Source organism: Camelus bactrianus, chromosome 8 (assembly GCF_048773025.1).
Source record: "Camelus bactrianus isolate YW-2024 breed Bactrian camel chromosome 8, ASM4877302v1, whole genome shotgun sequence".
NCBI classification, from domain to species: domain Eukaryota; kingdom Metazoa; phylum Chordata; class Mammalia; order Artiodactyla; family Camelidae; genus Camelus; species Camelus bactrianus.
The window spans coordinates 3,006,571-3,026,793 of NC_133546.1; the positions used below are offsets into that span (position 1 = coordinate 3,006,571).

At 41.4% G+C, this 20,223-nt stretch overlaps 1 protein-coding gene across 2 annotated transcripts in view; it reads left to right on the forward strand.

Annotated features, from left to right (window-relative positions):
* PDE10A (phosphodiesterase 10A) overlaps window positions 1-20,223 on the forward strand; it is a 536,527-nt gene that overhangs the window by 196,004 nt on the left and 320,300 nt on the right. The window contains exon 1 of one of the 2 annotated variants that reach the window (XM_074368029.1): window positions 9,833-10,394. The exons of the other annotated variant lie outside the window; for it this stretch is intronic. The gene's annotated coding sequence lies outside the window, so the exon portion shown is untranslated. Of the gene's footprint in view, window positions 1-9,832; window positions 10,395-20,223 lie in introns of those variants that run through there. 2 annotated transcript variants of the gene reach the window in all.

Sequence of the window (20,223 nt, forward strand, 5' to 3'; positions counted from 1 at the left end):
TAAAATTCTTGGGGGAGATACAGCTCAAGTGGTAGAGCACATGCTTAGCATGCAACAAGGTCCGAGGTTCAATCCCCAGCACCTCCTCTAAAAATAATAAATAAACAAATAAATCTAGTTACTTCGCCCCCCACATACACAAAATAATAAAATAAAATTCTTGCTAATACCTTAAGCAATGTTTAACTACATAAGATAATCACGTGTAGGAATGAATCTTTCCTAATCAAGAAATGCTAGCTCTTTCTAGGCTACAGGTTTCACTTCAGGTAAACATCGGTGAATGTCGCACCACTCAAGGAACGTACAGAAGCAGCCAGAAATGAAGCCCTTGCTCACGGGCCCAGCCATCATAGCGTGTCCATGGCTGCTCCTCGCTGCTTCCTGGCACACGTCTCTTTACAGTTCACGCAGGACTCTTGTGGAGGCAGCAGCCCAGAGGACGGTGGAGTAAGCTGGGTGGAGAGAAGGCGCCGGCAGCGAGGGCCTGGGAAAGGATGCGTTGTTGTTGTTTGCCTGCTGACATTTTAGCGACTCTGTCCTGACACATGTTTTCTGGCAGTTTTAGAGGAAATATTTTATTAGAAAATGCAATCTATTTTTTAAAAATGGAACGTTTTCAATGAATTTCTTCATTGTTTAAATTAATTGCTATAGAATAGGACAAATTCTGTATCTAAACTTTGCAGGTTTCTCCACCTCTTTGGTAGATTATCCCAAAAGGAATGATAATCAGTAGTGTTGCCCCATCTACCTTTTGTTCCTTTGCAAACAGATTTTTTTACACTAGAATATATGAAAACCAGTGCGATCTTCTAAATTGGCTTCTAACACTCACTCTCCTTTCTTGAGTATATTGAAGGATGTACTAATATTATCCTTACTTTCTAGGTGGTAGACCTAAGATTCAAAAATACAGCTGACACGCCCAAGGGAAACAGCGAAGTATCCAGAGCAGGGATTCAGATCCGGGTCTTTCTACAGCAGAGCCTAAACATTTAACTCCTCTGCTGAGTCCAGTCAGACCTTGGGGTTCTCCTGGGTTTACGCCCACTGTCTGTGCTGAATAGAATTTTGTCATGTGAAGGCAGCCTTTCGTGTGCTAGATGAGAATGCTACTCACTCCACATTTGCTGGCCGAGGGGTCTTGGACCTCAGTGTCTTCCCAGGGAGTAATAAAGGTTGTCACGATGAAATGAGTGAATGCAGGTGCCTTGCTGAGAACAGCACCCGGAACGCAGCGAGCGCGCAGTAAGAGGCGGTGTAGTAAGCGCAGGCTTTAACGCCTGCAGCTCGTAGGCCGACTAAGTCGGATGCAGAGATCCTGAAATCCTTGTGCCATCAAGTTAGCGAGTAAAGAAAGCCATGAAGCATGACCACGTGCCACGGTTTAAAAGCCAGACAGATAGGACAGAAACATATGAAATGCCAAGTGATATAAAGTATTTAAACAGAATTCCAAATATCCAAGGAATATCATGGTGGGATTGACAGGAAAGAAAGACAGGATGGTGATGTCTTTAAGGAAAAGAGAAAATTAGATAAACTGCGGGCACTGCAGGGGGTTGATGAACAGGTGGTGAAAATGCCAGTGAGGGGAGGTTTGTGTGCAGGGCCGTCATAGAGTCTGGGGTCCGCCCATCAGGAGTGATGGAGAACTTGCAGCTGCCCTTGAGCACAGACCGCCTGGTAAGTCCTCTTCACACGCAGATCAGCGAGGTGCACCACCCAGACTTGTATTAGGCAGGGGCCAATTTTCGGCATCAATAATTTCCCTTTTCCTCATCCTAGATCTTTTGAAAGTTTTGTTGTTGTTGAATTTTTTTTTTTCTTTCGTTTTCTTTTTTCTCCCTTTTTATTCTTATTTCTTTTCTTCCTTCCTTCCTCCCTCCTCTTTCTTGTGTGTGTGTCTATGTTTGGAGAGTTGACCTGTCTGAAACATCTGAAGCAGGCACCTGCTGTTTTGGTGGAAGCCACAGTGAAAGCTTCCCAAAGCTGGGCCAGACTAACGATCCATATTTATCTGGATAAATATTTGGAAACATATTTCCAGAGGACAGTGGTGCCTAGTATTTGCCTCAGAACCACTGTGACAAAGTTGTTTCTGCTTTATGGTGACATCAGAAAAAAAAAGTGTAGCGAAATTTTTATAGAACTATACTTACTTGATTTGCAAGTGTTATGTATTTGTGTTCTAATTCACTTAATTTGTAATGATCAGTGGTATATTATGAGTGTAAAATATAATTATAGAATAGGTGTCCAAAATTAGAAATTGGCCTCCTTGTGTCCTCTCCACTCTCATCATCTTTTTTTTTTTCATAATGTTTCTGAGTCTAAAGCTCTAGTGACCACTGACAGAGTAAGCAGCAAGCTGTATGACAATAGTAGTCATAATTAGAAGTCAGCTATTGTGAGTATCTTTAGCATCGCTGCCTACCAGCTGGGGTACACCAACACGGTCATTCTGCTGTTAAATAAATATGCAAAAAGAAGTGGAAAATACATTGCATTATAAGTTGCCTCTTTATACATAATAAGACTCCTTCTGGAAATAAAGTTTGATTTGGAGAACAAGACTTACAAGAAGCTTAGAATTTGACAGCAAAGAATTGGATGAAAAATGTCTACCAAAAAAGCAAAGAAATAAGTTAAAATTTTGTACAGTAAGTAGCAGATCTGGTGGAGTAATCTGAAGCTGAAGACAGTGGTAAACACCTGGGGGGAGAGGCAATAATCATGTATGCTTTTTCTTCAATGTTGCCATTAGCTGAGCAGCCTATTCCATGCTTAGGAAAAATTAGCTTGGAAATGAGTTTTAGGTAATCCCCAATGCGTAGAATGCATGAGTGTAGTCTTTCAGTGGCTGCAGTGAATGGCCCAGGAACCAGGTGGAAGATTGGCCCAGCCTTTAGATTGCTCTTAATTCTAGGCTGTGAGATGGTCTAGGAAGAATAAATTAAATCACAGTTTCACTCAAAATTTTACAAAAGATGGAAAACCTCTGTGACAGGGCATCCTTGCTGTATTAACTGTACACAAAAAGAGAAGATACTGAAATAACTTAGGAGATGTTTTTGCTCTTTTGAAAAAAAATAATTTCTGGAGAAGAATCAGGGGATTAAATTCCATATATTCTATCCTAGAATCAGAATCACTTTATGTGCAAAATTATAAAACTAATACCAGAATTGGTTCAGTACAACATTGTGTAACCAATATATGCAATTAGGTACAAAATAATTTTACACGGATGAAGTAGAAGAAAAACAAAAATAATTCCACTTGGGAGACAACAGTAGAACTCCCTGTTTAGCCCACTGCACGTATAGTTAATAAATATGAGAAAACGTGAAAGCGGGGGAAAGACGAAGCCCAACATACAGGCTGTAGATGAAAAATACTGCAGCCGCATCAATGAACAAGGGCGCTGCCGCCGACGCGTCATCAGCTGCCACTGCCCCCACCAACAGCCAGTGGAGGGAACTCAGCACGCAGACCAGCAGGCAGCCGGGCTCTGCAGCGCCCCCTGCGGTGCCCCCTGAGGGGACTCAGGATGGGGAAGTACAGGGCGCTGGCCCTAGACAGCCAGGTGCACATCAAAGGAGTGATTTCAGTGAGCCCGGACCTTTGCATCTTCCCATGCATAGAAAAGCACTAAATTCCTTAATGTGAGATGTCTAGTTTTCCTTAATTAACAGTGGTCTTTTGATGTTCCGAATACCTGGTCTTTGTTGCAAAAACTCATATATCCTGGCTTCTCCCCTTTCCACTTTGGAACAGCCTCTTAGAATGATCTGAGAGGCTGTGTCCTGGGCTCAAGTCCTCAGAAGCCTAATAGATAACTCTCAAGTTTTAGATTGTGCATTTTATTTCAGTTGACAAGGCCCAGAGACCTAGAAGATCTGGGCAGCTCTGTAAACTACTTTGGATCTGTTTTTCCACATGTTTTCAATGAGGAGATTGGACTTGCTCACCAGTAGGAAAAAGTCTTTTGCATATGGTATTTCCTGATCTACCCTATAGGTGAGAAGGTGCCATTCATTGGAAATTGTCCTCAGAAACCTATGAATGAGGTTCTTGGTGTGGCCGACTGACCCTTCATAGTCTCTTTTTTACATTGAGCATGGGTTTGCATCTTTGGAGCTACATTTTCAGTGGAGGGAGGTAAACTGAGGTCTCAGAGATCCCATCCTTTCTCTCCTTGAGAGAAAAACAAGTTTCCGCATCCTGGGCTCCGTGGAGTGATGATTTGGCCCCCAAAATGAGCGGATCCTGGCATGACCAATCCTATCTCATGCCAAATGTTCCTCTCAACAGGAACTTACACACTGTGGAAAATCAGCCTTAGCGTGCGTGGAGCAAGGTAAGTGGCAGAAAGACAAAGGGCAGCACGCAGTCTCATCGTAAGTCATGACTGAGCGAGGCAATCACTGGATTCTCTGCCTCTGGCCGGGACGGCGGTTTGCGGTCCTGCCCCTCTTCCTAAGGCACTGTGCTTTCCTCTTTCCTGTATCATCCTCCACAATCCTCCCTCGCCCCAATTCTCTCCGTTTACAGTCTCTCGAAATGTTAAACCCTATCATTCCTTGGTTTAAATCACTGTTTATCAGCCATTCTTCCAAATTACTAGGTAAAGAACAGCTTTGAAGCTGATTTGATAATGAAGACTAGACACTCTGCTTTTTGTGCTGTTTTAAGGAAAAGAGTGATTCTAATAGCAATGTTTTTGAGTGATAGTAGAATGACATTTATAGAGAGAAGTCTTTTGAGCAAGACTTGTTTAAACATACAGAGCTTTTTCTTCAGATGCCCAGATTTGTGACTGTTTCAGAGACCTGATTTCTCCAGGGCAACTGTTTATTTTACAATTCTCATAAGTTTCATTAAACACTTTAAAGCTGATCACTTATTATTTCGCGATATAATGAAAATCAGGACCCTATTAGCGTGAAAGAATAATTGCTACTAAGTGATTTCATTAAAAGTGCTGCTGTTTCATGAGAATGCAAACCTCTTTCAGCAAAGCACAGAAGGATTCAGGACTCTGACTCTCCTGCCAATCTCAGGTCCATATCCCATCAATGCCATCTGGTTTTCTGTGAACAGAGCACACGAGTACCTCTTAAGAGAAGTTCAGCAGAGAAGGAAAACCGGGAATGTGTTCCTGCTTCACCATATCTTTGGCAAACTCACACCCAGAGTAGAGGGTGGAGGGGGCAGGGGATGACTGTGTCTTTCTGCTTGTTGTTTAGTATCTAACATCGAGGCAGGACATTTCCAAGACATGGATCTGGACTTTCTCTTTTAACACTCCTAACTTATGGATTAACATTAAAACTGACAAAAAAATACAAGTCTTTTCAGTGAGATTTTTTTTCTTTTTGCAAAGGGGAGATTTCTATTTTCTTAATTTTAGCTTTATTGTAATATAGTTGACAAGTAAAATTATAAGATATTTAAAGTGTACATCATGATGATTTCATATTAAAAATGTTTTGTAAGAAAATAAAGAGGATTTCTTTTTACTAATTGACCATTGATACATTCTGTTTTTATTGAAATACATAATATAGCTACTGAATCTCTCACTGACTTAGAGATGGAAAAACCAACACTGCTTATCAGATGCCCACTGTTCTTGGAGACCAAAGACACTGACAGTCATGGCTTTCTGCTGTAGTGCAGCTTGGATGTATAATTTACATCACTTTCAAGACCTTCTTTTTTTCCTCCTCCTGAAACTGATAACCATTGATAATGTCTCTAAGGAAACAAGCCTTCCAGACAGCTGTGAATTTCAGTTGCCACTTAAACTTGTCACAAACTGCCCAATAGTTTTGTTAGGACATGGTTCTTTATAGAACTTCACATAGTGTTCAAATATTCAAATTACTAAGCATGTCTGTCTATGTGAACTCTATTTTACTACTTGGGGCTTTTGCTCAATTTTAAAAATAAACATTCATTATTGAAGTAAAAATCTACTTTTTGTAATATTTCTACATAAAATTCAAGATACAGGCCATCTGACAGAAGCTTATTTATTGTGCCCCAGAAATCCTAATTCTAGATTGATTAAATGATTTCATGTAAGACAGATGTTCAGATGGGAGTGACATATTTCTATTCTTGACTGCAAAATAGTGACCAGCTAAGTGCTTTACATATTTTATCTAATTAATTCTTAAAACAACATAGTGAATACAGTATTATTGTTATTGCCATTCCATAGATGAGGAAACTGAAGCATTAAGAGGTTACGTTTCTTCCCCAAGCTCACGTTGTAAGTGGAGTGGACTTGCAACTCTCTAAATCCAAAATCCATGTGCTTAGCCACCAAAAATAATAATAATATATACATGTACACATAGATAGATAGATGATATAAATTATGTTTTGGTTGTCCATACCTATAAGAACTATTATGTTAAAGTTTAAATATATTTTTTCCAAAAACTACTCCTAAAGCAATGTGTGTCTCCAACAGCACACTGATTAGTATTAGCAATGTTAGTATCAGGAGTTCTAGGTCTTCTTTTCTTGGTACCAGGAAAATGATTTGTTCTAGTTTGTTCTCTTGGAAAATGTTTCCAATGTGTGTTTCAAAAACATAGGTTTGATTCCACAGTCACGTATTAATCACTGTGTTCCAGGCACTGGGTTACAATACCAGCGAGCGCAAATGCCTCCAGCAGCCTGGCGTGTACCTTAAACTATGCGTCTCATTAATTGGACATGTTTGGGCTTTGCTAATTTATAAAAATGAAGCAAATGATTGTAGAATAATTAGTCTATGTTTTCTTATTTTTAGTCAATTATAACTATGCTTATCTCCATATGGAAAAACCTGTGCGTAACCATTAGCATTTCTGCATTTCTAAGTGCAGCAGCACTGTAAACTTTGAGGGGTTCTTTCCTGCTGTGGATTAGGTGAGATCTTGTCACTGAGAAGTTACCCAAAACTTTAATAAGCTTATAATAAACTATTGAAATTCATTCAGTTAAAATTTAAACAAATTAGCATCTCTGGCAGGAAAAAAACCCCTAAACACTAAGTTTAAAATTATGTTTATCCTTTAAGAAGTAAAATCTTGGAGTTTTTACATTCTTACTTAAAACAAAACCTAGTGGGGAAGGGTATAGCTCAGTGGTAGAGCGCATGCTTAGCATGCAGGAGGTCCTGGGTTCAATCCTCAGTACCTCCATTAAACACACACACACACACACACACAAATCCAAAATTCTACACTTGGCTACAGTATATGAAATAAAATTGCTCCTTTAGAAGTTGTCTGGTGAGACAGCCCTATCAGGAGCCCCTCCCATCGAGGATCTGGCCCCCTCACCTTGTTAGTGGCAAATGTACCTGAACAGAATCCAAAGGTGGACTCTGCCCATCTACCTACCCTAAACCATGGTGAAGCCTGTTCCTTCAACTTAATCTACAGACTCCTTGGGAACTGATATCTAGAGTACATTATTTGACTTGTTAAAGAATCACTACAAGGTGGCATTGACTTACTGGATAAGTTTCTAATGACCAATTTATTTTGGTTAGCTAAAATTAAGGGTATCTACATTCACATATTGTTCACAAAAACATTTCATTGATAATCAATTTAAATGCTATGAAAATTTCTCTCAAATGCTAACAATAGGTCTTTTTTTTCTTTAAAATATGACTTACAGGTTAAGAGAATTTTCAGTTATACATGAATACATACATACATTTGGGTATGTACTATATAGCAAATGAATGGGGATTTCTTAATATAGTGTAATTCTGGTGTTGACTTTTCCACAAGAATGAAAGAAAAAGAGGACCTATAACTCTAGGTAATGTAGCTCATATTTTAAGTAGCATCTCTTTAAAGGCTCCTTCTTTACAGATACTGACATTAGAAGTGGTATGCTCAGAGGCCCTCCAGTGTAATCTGAAGGCATGAGTCTTTGAGAATTTTAAATACTCCTCCTGGTCAGTGTATTAATTGACTCTTTTGGGTGCCAATGACAGAACCAGTTATATTGGTTATCCATTGCTGTGTAACAAAAGACCCCAAGTCCTGGCAGTTTAAAAGAGCACACACATACTTCCTGTCTCTGGGTTCCTGTGAGTGAGGAGTTGGGGCACAGCTCAGCTGGGTCCTCTGGCTCCAGGCCTCCCAGGAAGCCAGTGCCTCCCGGGTGCATTGCCAGGCTGGCCTCTCCACAGGGCAGGGCCCAGTGTGGCAGCTTGTTTAAGGAGAGAGAGGAGAGGGAGTGCTCTCGAGGCTGAACTCAACCCAGGGGTGGCATCCCATCACTTCTACTGGATTCCATCCATCAGAAGCCAGTCACTGAGTCCAACCCACACTTGAGGGGGGTGGTAGCACAGGTGAGACCCCCAGGATGTAACTGAGCAGGACCCTATTGTTGTCAGTGACCACCTGCCATCTTCAATGGTGTTTGTAACTGCTTAAATGTATAATAGTTTAGAAAGTTTTCTCATGCCCTTGCTGACCAGGGTTAGGCTGGAGAGGAGGGAGGCTTGGGTGGTTTGCCCAACTCCCTCATGGTACTGTGTGTAGGGGTCATGCTCAGTGCCCTGCTCCCGACCCCAGTGCCCTTCTCCTGACCATCGTGCCCTCCTCTTGACCCCTTGTGGTTTCCTTGTGTCCTGTTGTTGGAGCTCCAGCCCTCAGCCTGAAGCAAGAGGTCTCCGGCCTCAGCCTGCTTAAAAAGCTAAACACATTTACTGATCTGATTTAAACTTCACAAATTTCTCTCTAGAGCTCTTTTCCACAGAGCCCCTCCCTATGCACCTTTGTTCTGGGTACAAGAATATTGAGAGTCCCAAAGCCAGAGGTAAACTTCATACTCAGTAGAGGGAAGGGAACCACTGCATCTGCAAAAATAAGAACTTTGCAACAGTTTATTACCCTGTATGTGATCTCCATGGAAACTAGTTCCGCCCCTTGAACTCTTGAACTTTTACTATAAAACCCCTGCCTTCTCTCCCCCTGCAGGCTCAAGGTCTTGGAGGCATTAGCCCACTGTGACCTCCTTTGTCTACAAAGAAATAAAGCTGCCTTTTCTACTTCATCCAAACTCTGTCCTCGATTATCAATTGTGTAAGTGGGGTGTGGAGGCCGTGTTTCCACAAGGAGGAGGGCACCAGGGAACCATGGTGGAAACACCCACCACACCCACTCTGGAAAGTGTAAAAGCAGAAAAGGTGAATGTGTTAAGAAGACTTAGGGCCCCTGGTGGGCTCTGGGCCTGAAGACAGGGCTGTGGGCAGGGGCAGGCAGCCAGGAAGAGAGGCAGGTGGTAGGTGAGCACCTAGTGCTCAGTGGATGGCTCCTGCCCGCCCATCACAGCTGCATCTTCCTGCCACTGGCCAGAGGAAACTGCAGCTGGCACTGCCCTTCGCTGTCTCCTGCACGCTCCTTCTCTTCTCCTCCTAGCCCCCAGCGGCTAGCAGAGGGCCCTCAGCCTGCTGCGGACACCTGCAGGGGCCGCAGCTTCCGGCAGCAGCTGGACGGCCAGGTGCGCCTCTGTGAGCCAGCGGGCTAACTGTGTGCCGTTCTCCCTGGGAGTGTGTGTACAGGGAGGCAGAGGTGAAATAAAGTGAAAGACTGAGCCTCAGAAAGGAGATGGAAGGGCACGCCTGAAAGGGAACCGACAGAAGCCGGAAGACAGGCGGTAACTCCAGGCACGAGGGCCCCACCGGAAGCGGAAGGCAGGGCCCGCCCGACCGGAAGTGGGAGCTGCGGTGCACACGGTCCACCCGCTCCGTCTGCCCCGTTTCTGACGCTGTCGTCACAGCGGGTTCGGGGAAGGAGTCAGCCGTCTGGGCCCCCATGTGCGGAAAGGGAACTACTGGCGACCACCTCGGGCCCAGAGGCGGCGGGTGAGAGCCCGCGAGGCCGCCCCCGCCCCCTCGGAGCCCCTGCACGCTTTCCTCCACGCAGCCGCCGCCTCCCTGAACTGCCGCTTCGCAGAGCCCATGAAAATTCCTCAGGACCCCCAGCCTTTCTTGCTCTTCACTTGCCAGTGTTTGACCACTTCGACTTCTCAATTTGAATTCAGAAAATTCCTGCTAATGATTCCAGTGAGCTCATCGGCCTCTACGTGAACTGCGGCTCTCATCCTCCACCTCCTCTGTCAGCGACTTTCTGTCAGGGAACGAGAGCTTGTTCCCGCCCGCTTCCTCCTCTGCACGCGTCCCCATGCAGCCTCCCTCCCGCCTACCCGGGGCCTTCATCATTTCATCTGTCAGGGCAGCGCCTGCTCCCCATTCCGACGGCACCCGGAGGAGCCTAAGGCCGTCAGTGAGGACCAGGAATCGACACCCCCGCAACCCCGCGTCTCAGATTCTCTCCCTAAACGCCATCCTTGAGTTATTCCAGGTAACGTCAGGAAACGTGAGTGACTAATAAATGCCAGAGAAAGAGTAAGTCAGGATTTGAGTTGGAAAAGAAAGGCATTTCAGAATCAATAGGTGGTATTTCTCTTTGCCCACTTAGTATCAGAAAAGGTAAATACTGAAAAGCAGAAATTTAGAAGAGGAAATGTTTTTCATACATCAATAAAAGTGTAAAGAAACTAGATCTGAGAGGTGGCCAGAGTTGGTTTGTAAGTGTACCAGTAGGGAAGTGGGTAAAAAGGTGCATCCCACTGGAAATATTTGAGGTCTGACCAATATTTTAGGAGCTTTTAGTTACCTATTTTGGATTTGTTGTTTCTAAATAATTTAAGAATTTCGTGATTTCTTCACTTGAAGAAATAATCCTTTGATGATGATGATGATGGTGATTCGGTGGGTAAAGATTGTGGTGATGATCACGATGGTGAGGTGGTGATGGTCATGATTACAATGGTAATGACGATGGTGATGGTGCTGATGATTATGAGGGTAGTAGAGATAGTGGTGGTGTTAGTGATGGTGTTTGGTGATGGTGATGATGATAGTTATGTCTTAATTGAGCACTTTGTATGTGCCAAATTCAGTTCTCATGTGTATTAACTCTAATGTGCGTTAACTCACTTAATCCTCATAGCAGCTTTACAAGATTAGTACCATTATTATCCTCACTTCACATACAAGAAAACTGAGGCAGAGGAAGCTAAGTAACTTGCCCAAAGCACACAATGGCAATGGTGTATATTAGAAGTCCTAACCATGAGTTGAGCCACAGTCTGCTGCTGCTACACCTGGTCCCTCGGAATAATGTAATTCTATTTCCTAATCGTGGTACCTCTTCTCTGAGGGGTTACATCACGCACACTCATGAATACACTCATGCATGCACACACACCCTTCCCGAAAGTGAAGTGGGCACTCAGATTTCAAAACTGGCATTCTTGAACCTCTGAGCACGGTGTCATTTCTCTATGCCTGTTTTCCACTGTGAGGTTTGACCCTTTGTAGATAACTACCCTTCCCTTCATCTTTGCCTTTGTAGAACCATTACTAGTTGTTACTGTGAACAGTTTGCTTCTACAATCCACATATTTAACTACTTCCTTTGGCACAGACAAGAAAACATAAATATTTCTATTATATCCTTGACTTTGAAATAACAGTGATGGTGTTAGCGGAACCAGAGACTCTCAAGTACATTGGGAGGAAAATATTTGAAAGGGAAAAAAATGCAACCCTTTCAGTTCCAGCAAGGAGAGAGGGTGCGTTCATGCTCCACTGTTAGAAACCACATAACAAAGTACGAGTTCAGAACCCAAACCACACTCCGCCTTTCCTCTAAAGCCTTAGATAGCTTAGCACTTAATATTTTCTAATGGTTTGTGTATCCGTTTTCAGGGCAAGAGCCATCTCAACACTTCTGTATTCCAAGTACCTGACCAGTATAAATAATAAAAGCAGAACTGACAATTGAATGCTAGTGGGCCCTTTTGGAGCCAAAAGATTTGTATTTAAAAACGATGACCTAGAATATTTTTTCTGGTGTCTGGCATTTCTTTTGCTCATTTTCCACTGGGTTTTTCATATCTTTCCTAATAGATTTGTGGTTCTTTAATATTCTGGATACTTGTCCTTTTCTATTTATCTTTATTTTCAAAAGCATCTTCTTGCTGTTTATATCTAATTTTGTTTTAATTATTTATTGTTCCTTTTGGTGAACAGAAGTTTTTAAAGTTTTCGCTTTTGTAACCATTATTTTTATGGTTTGTTTTTGTAGAACCTTGAGGTACTCTCCCAAATTTTATTCTAAGTGTTTTGAAGTTTTCTTTTTGTATTAAGAGGTTTTTTCCCATCTGAACTGATTTTTGTATATGGTACAAGATAGGGAGATAATTTTCCTCAGTATGAAAAAATGATTGTCTACACACTGTTTATTTAAAAATGTTCATTTGTCATATTTAAATTTTCATTGATGTATGAGTTTGTTTCTAGGTTCTGTCTCTTATTCCTTAGCCTGTTTGTCATTTCTGCACAATTACGTCATTGTCTTGTTTGCTGGAGATTAAAATAAACCTTGATATGGGATATGCCCTCAACTTTTCCTTCCTCAAAATGATCTTGGCTGTTTTTGGCCCTTTGCCCTTCCCCAGTAATTTCAGGGTCATCTTATCAGAAAAACCCTGTTGAGAATCAGGTTGGAATTGCATAGAACTTTCTGCTTAGTGTGGGGAGAATTAGTGTCTTTATAATAATGAGCCTTCCCATCGCACGACTATGCTATTGCTCCACATTTGTAGATCTTTTAAAAATGTTTTTGAATAATACGATCATGGTTTTTGGCTTAAAGATAATTAACACCTTTTATTAGATTTAGTACAGTTACTCTGTAGTTGCTATCAAAACAGCGTATTATTTAAAGCACATTAACAAACTTGAATTCATCCTAACAATCTATCTTTATATTTCCTTAGGTTCTTTGTAGTTAGTAAAATGATCTGTAAATATGACAATTTTATATCTTCCTTTCCAGTAATTCAGATGACTTCTTTTGCTTGTCTCTGGTACTGTATTGAGTGTTGACAGTACTAGTGGACATCTGTGGGCATTTCTGATATTAAATGAAATGCCATATAAGGACATAGGGAAAAATAAATTATAAGCCAATCCCTCCTGTGAATATGTAAACAATAGTTCTTTAAAAAATAGCAAATTGAATCTAACTGAATTTTTAAAAGATTATGACCAAGCTTCATGGACAGTTTAACATGCTGTTGACATAATCTACCACACCTGTCTAGTGACGGAGAAAAGCCCAGTGAGCGTCTGAATGGATGCAAGAAAGTATTCAGTAAATTTTATTCACTGCTAATTAAAAAAAAAAACCTTAGAAAATCTAACTTGTAACCACTTCAGGCAGTCGTGATCATGTTTAGTTCTTATGCATAGTTATTTTCAACGTATTAACTATTCTAAGTATTGTCCTGAAATTAAGCTAATGGAGCAGAAATTGGGCTTTTAGGCCCCTATGTAACTTCGTTCCTCATAACATTTCTTTTATGGATTGCACTCAAGTCATGTGATTGCCATCCTGTGTATTTTGGGGATGTTACTGAGTGTAAGTTTGGGTTTTGAACACAAGTGTTGGGCCTATCTGTTTTCTTCTAGAAAATGTTCTTTTTTTGCTCATGTCCGCACTGTGAGCTTGGTTTTCATTTCCTTCATGACCTCATTTGCATGAAAGCTCAAATGTGTGGTGGTCCTGTAGCCACTTTCCTAGAAAGAATAGCAAATAGTTTGGTGTTGTGGGCCCTGGTTTTAATTTAATGTTCTTAAATTTACTTCCTAAGGTCTCAATTTCTTTTCTATTAATTTATCCTGGCCTATTTTGCTGGGGTTTTTTAATCATGTTTAAAAAACAACATTTAGAAGATAAATCTGAATGAATTCGATGCATTTATGGCAAAGTAGTGGCTTACTGGGAATGAGTTGAGTATTCCAGTCATATCTGGGTGAGGAGTTTACTTTTAAGTCAAGAAATTTGTAAAGACACTAATTTTTATTAGTTTTGAAAGGATATTAGTTGACTGTTTAAAACTGATAATTTTTGAATAATGGGAGCAATTTAAGAGATTGCAGATTAAAAGTGGAAAGGCCTAAAGTTTGTTCCATGAAAACTAATACAATTAAAGTACAACTACAAATGAAAAAAAAATCATGGAAAGGTATTTGTGATAAATATGATGATCAGGGGTCAATATATACAGCACATGATACAAGTAGCTAAAAATAATTAAGGATTGTGTATAAATGTGTAAAGAAAATTGAGAGATACTTTACGTAAAGAAACTGTGACAAGAACTTTCCCACAACTCTGGGTGCCTGATGTAAAGAGATTATTTTTATTAAACTCATCTTTTAGAAAATGATTAAATTAGCTAGTATCTAAATAAAAGAATTAAAACACCAATGAGTTATCATTTTAATCCTGTAAAACTAGCAAAAGCAATCCTAAACATAAAATTGAATGCTGGACAGGCTATCCTGAAAAAGTACCAATAATAATGTAAATCAGAATAATGCTTTTAAATAAAAACATTTGTACTCTTTAGGCCAGAAATCTCACTACTATAACTTACCAAAAATAAATAACTCACACTCTTAAGAAGGCAATACTCATCCACAATCCCTTATCCAAACCCTGGGCTGAATGTATTTCAAAATTCAGAATTTTTTTTTTTAAAGATGATATGCATCTACTCTATGTCATGTAACACCCCAGGGGCCTGAGGTGACATCTTGCACTGAAACACATTGACATCTCTCCTGTGGAACATACAAGCGAGATAATGAATGCCAGTGAATTTTGAGTTCAAACTTAAGGAAAAAAATATTTTGCTTAAATGGATTTAATATTATGCAAAATAATAAAAGTTTTAAAAAGTGACATATCTGGGAACATTTGTAAAGTTGACTATGAGGGACTTTATCCCTAGTGCATAGGGTAGTAATTAGCACATCATAAGTACACAGTAACTATTAAACGAATGAATGACTTGCTCATTCCGTTAATAATGAACATCACCAGACTCTGAAATAGCTTGGTAGGAACTTTCTTCTCCCTCTCTAAAAAGACAAGGGAACATCAGAGCAGGCATTAATTTAACACCTCCCGGCAAGCGTTGGACACTTGGGGTAAACTGTATAATTTATTCTCAGTTAACCCAAGCAGGCCGTAGCTGAGTTTCAGTTCTGTCCGTAAACTAGGAAGGTACTTCCTAGTTTACTACTTCCACAGTGGGGCATGCTGTGTGTGTCCAGAGGTGGGACGGCACAGAGAAGAGGGACAGGCAATGCTGGAAGCAGAGTAGCTGGGAGCCAGGCATCCATCCCCACCAGGAGCCCTGTCCCTAGAGAACTGTCTTGCTGACCTGATTGCAAGTCAGCAGTCAGAGATCTAAGCCTAGTCGTCTGCGTTCATCATTGTTAGATCCACACTGATTCCATATTCTCCTAAGTATGTCTATAAAATGTGGTCAGCAGCCAAAGGCAAGGGGCAGGGGGCTTGTTGCTGTGTGAGGACCCCTCAATTTGGCTCTGCAGACGTGGCTAAGTGGGGGAGGTTCTAGAATCAGATGGGCAGGGTTTGGGTCAGGATGCCCCCCTCAGGGGCACATTACCTAGTTTTGTGCTTCATTCTTCATCAGTGAAATGGGGTAGATACCAGTGCCCCATTTGAGCGACTGCCATCATAATGATTGAGACATTAGAGATGGAAAGAACTGGAACAGAGAGTCATTTGATGTCAGCTGTCATTAGCACAAGGGCTGCAAGGAGGACTGCCTTCAGCTCTGTGATAACACACAGAAGTCAGCACGGATTTGGAAGACGTGCAGACCGATCTAAATTAAGTTTTGTCACTTAATTATCTGAGCCTTAGTTTAATCTTCTCTAGTACTGAAAGAAATGACACTTCCAAGGCCAGCGTGGTAAGTGAATAAGACAGTGCACAGGGGTCCTAGGCATCAGTCAGTGCCCCCTCTGTGAGGGTTGTCGTGGCCTGGACCGGACACACGTGCTTACATTAAGTCCCACTGCCCTTTCACACCTCGCTGCCGACATTTAAGTGCATTATGGTCTCAATATGTCATCTTTGCAAATGAAATACCGGGAAAATTGAAATAAAATCTCTAGAGAAAACTCTTTTGCCTATAGTTTGTGGTCTTGTAAATTTAGAATTCGTGCTCTTCAGATGTTTTAAAAAGTAAATCATAAAAGATATAAATAAACTTTCCTGTGTACCCATGATCAACCCCATTTCCTTCCCTCCCTCTTCGTAAGAATCCATTCACCTAAGTTTGGCAGCTTTTGTTCACGTGCACATTTTAACACTTTTACTATATATGCATGTACATTCCTATGTAATACATAGTATTGCTGTGCATACTTTTAAATGTCCTAAAATGACATCATTTTTAAGAAAAATTTATCTTCCATGGAGTAAAGTTGCGGGGTAATAAGATACACCTGTACTTCACTACTTACTGTCAAATCCCTCTTGAAATTAATTGTATTGGTACTAAACTTCCATCAACAGTTTTGGTTGATCTAAATCTTTGTCAACATTTGGATTTGTTGGATGTTTTAGGTGTTACCATCTAGTAAATATAAAAAGCTATCCTGGCTTTCCTTTTAACCACCACCACCAATACCAACAACAAATAATGAAACTGGAGTGATAATTTTGTTACAGTGGTTCTTTTTCAAATGTACCTGTATTTTTGCCATCTTCCTGGCTGCTGTTTCTCTGGCCACTGCTTCTGAGTGCAGTTCCCATCTCCTGAGAAGCATTCTCAGCTAGTTGTTGCAAACTCTCTTGTCCTTGCTTTGCTGTAATAGCCTTTATTTTGCCCATACTATTGAATAATTGTTGAATAAAAATTCTTGTTAACATTTACTTTTCCTTAGCACTTTGAAGATATTATTCAAATATTTTTTGATCTGTGAAGAAGTCCCTGTAGGCCCATTTCATTCCTTCATAGGTCAAATATCATTCTTCTCTGGTTATTTTAATTTTTTCTTTTGTCTTTAGTGTTCTGTAATTTCACCAGTAAGAAATCTGTGCTGGTTAATTTTGTGTGTCCACTTGACTGGGCTATGGAGTGCCCAGATATTTGGTAGAAGACTATTCGGAGTGTTTCCGTGAGGGTATTTTTCGATGGGAGTAGCATTTAAATTGGTAGACTGAGTAAATCAGATTGCCCTTCGTAATGTGCCTGGGGCTCCCCACCCAGTCAGGTGAAGGCCCTGAGCAGGAGAGAACTCTGCCTGGCGGCCTTGGAGCTGGAACATCAGCAGTTTCTGCTTCTTCAGCAGCTTCCAGGCTCGTGTTCAGACTGGGACAGCCGTAATCACAGGAGCCAACTCCTTATAATAAATCTCTTTATATATATTAGGGGTTCTGTTTCTCTGGAGAGCCTGGTTAATACTGAATTCACGTGTGTGGGTATTTCTCCTGCCTAGAACTCTCGTGCTTCTCCAGTTTGAGGGTTCTTGACTTACAGCAATCTTGAGAATTCTCTGCCATGACCTCTGAGAACATCTTCTCTGTCATCGTCTTTATTTCCTTCTTCAGATGCTCCAACTGGGAATGTGCTGGATGTTTTCCTTCTGTGCGCCTCATCTCGTGCGGTTCCTTTCATATTTCCTAGCTCATTAGTCCAGCTGTGTTCTTTGTAATCCTCAGTTCCACCTTCTGGTTCACCGGTTGTCTCTCATTTGCATCGCCCAATATGCTGTTTGTTCCTTTCTTTATTTTCAGTGACTATCTTTTTATTTCCAGAAGCTATTATTTGATTATTTTTCAAACCTGCCTCTTCCTGCCTTCATAATGTTTTTTTCTTTGTGGTTCTCAATCCTTTCCTGTCTAAGAATTTCCAGTAGACCTGTAGTTATTGTCTTGTTGTAATTGAAATTTCGGGAATGCTAGTCTCTGTGTTTGCTGTGTGTACAGAGCCTCTTGTGTGTGTTTTCCCTCCCACTTTATCATTTTCCACTTTGACACCTTTTTCTGTGGGAAACATGTGTGGCTTAGGTGGCAGCCATGTCCCTCCAGATGGATTTGCTTTTGTTTTTGGCAGGTGGCCTGGGAGTATCGCCCTCTTGTGAACCATCCTTAGGCTTTTTTTTTTCCTTACCCCAGCGGGTGGGTCCCCACACCGTGCAGACACAGTGTAAGTTTAGATTCTAAATCCAAGCAACTAGCGTTTTTATTCCTCAGAGACCTTTCTTTTCACCAAGGGACCAGAAGACTTGTGCTCCTTGTAGTCTCTCCCTTCCAGTGAATAGATCCTTCGAGTTTCCTTTTTCCATGGGGACGGAGCCCCTGCAAAGTCCCAGGTCTAAGCTGATATCTCAGCTTTGTCTCCCCAGCTTGCATGGGCTGAAGCCTCATGCCGTGTCCATGAGCAAGAGCTAAAAATTGCCTGGGTATCTGGATATTGCATTTTGGATCCTATATAGAAACATGACCATTGGTGCCATAATGGACAAAAAGGCATCATTTTTTCCTTCCTGATCAGATTGTCATTTTATGGGTGCATCCGTACAACAATTTTTCACATATGGAGCTTTCTTAAACTTCCCTGGAAGCTTGGTGCAGGAAGAAGATATTGTAGGGTACAGTAAGTAATGAGAAAGTGGCATTAGATCTTTTGAGACGGGAGAACAGTTTAATTTTTCCTGTCAAACAACTGGGTGTTTTAATAATCCCAGCCTTTTAAAGTCTCAGACTTTTAAGTTTCCTTACATCTTTGACACGATTTCTCTTTGCAATTCCACCCACACTTTATGAGCATAATAACGTGCTAACGCTCTATTCTTCTACTGTGCTTTTTATTCAGAGAATTCCAAGCACTTTATAGACGTTGCCATTTATCCTGACAACACCTTTGCATACTGCGGAAGCTAGTTGGTTAGTAGAAGAGTCTGTTTAATGGAAAATTAGGACCAGGTAGCCTAATGCTACAACATTGAAAACAGAGTATCAGATTATACCATGAAGAAGTTCACACAAGTACAACCAGAAACCAGGAAAGAGTCTTTCCCCCTTTTCCCAGCTCAAGGAAGCTGTTTCTAACCTAAATATACAAGAAAATAAGTCAGCATCCTGGGTATTATTACCCAGGGAAGAGCTTAGTATGACAGCTCCTTGCTCGCACTGCTTTGTATCTTGCATCTCCACGGGGCGTGGCTGGTGAGGTTTTCAGCAGGATGAGAGCAGGGCTTGCTGGGATCGCTGGAGCAGGAAGGAGCCCAGCACATCGAAAGCGCTGGCTGGCAGTGTGTTGGGCATGGAGGGGCGTGCCATTTCTGGAACAGTGCAGCCTCACTGGCAGTGAGAACCTTTGGAATTTGGAGCAGGTGGTGGTTAGTCATCCAGACAGGCAGCTGGCATCCCAGAGATCTGTCATTGTAACTAGGGGCCTGGAAGCTCATATACCACCAGACTCCTGTAAGAGAGTTGTCAAAATATGAAAGACTGCCAGGATATCATGTGGAGTTGGCTTAATACCATGGAAAACCTACATAGCAAAGGAAGGGGGAGAGCACAGGGTAAGAGAAGAGATAAGGCAGTAAGCGTCAGAAGCCTGGTCTAGTTGCTTCAGCTGAATAAACTCTTCACCTTCGTTTTTCCTGAAAGCTGCAGCAAAAAAGAGAAAAGGATGAGAATTCATTCAGAATGAGAGGGTCTCACTCTGTGGTCCGTCCTGTACTAGGGCTGGTGCAACTGTGACTTTCTAATAGAAGAACACTAATTTCCCTGCCAAAACTAAATCCAGAAAAGTTAGTTTTGTGAGTTTCACATAAAGGAATCTGAAAGCCATGGGCATGTGTTCAGTAGCAGTTTTACCAAAAATATAGCGGTATGTTGATTGTCAACTTCTTACCTTGACCCTTGATACCGGGTGAAATACTGCATATCTAACTTAACTGAAAAGATGATCACGAACTCTTTTTGAGCACTTCCTATGTACTAAGCATAGAGTAAGTGTTTTGATGCCTGAATTCATGCAGTCCTCACAGTAACCTGGTACATTGTGTCCACCTTGCAGGTAAGGAAACTGAGGCACAGGAAGGTTGAATAACTCGCCCATTGCTTCACTGTTAATAATGATAAAGTTAGGGTTCAAACCGAAGTCTTGGCTTAAAGGGTGGGCGTTTTACTGCTCTGCAGTATTTCCCGGATCGATCAAGCTTGAATGGAGCTTAGAGAATTATCACTGAGACACACTCAAATTCCGATCCCATGTGACACA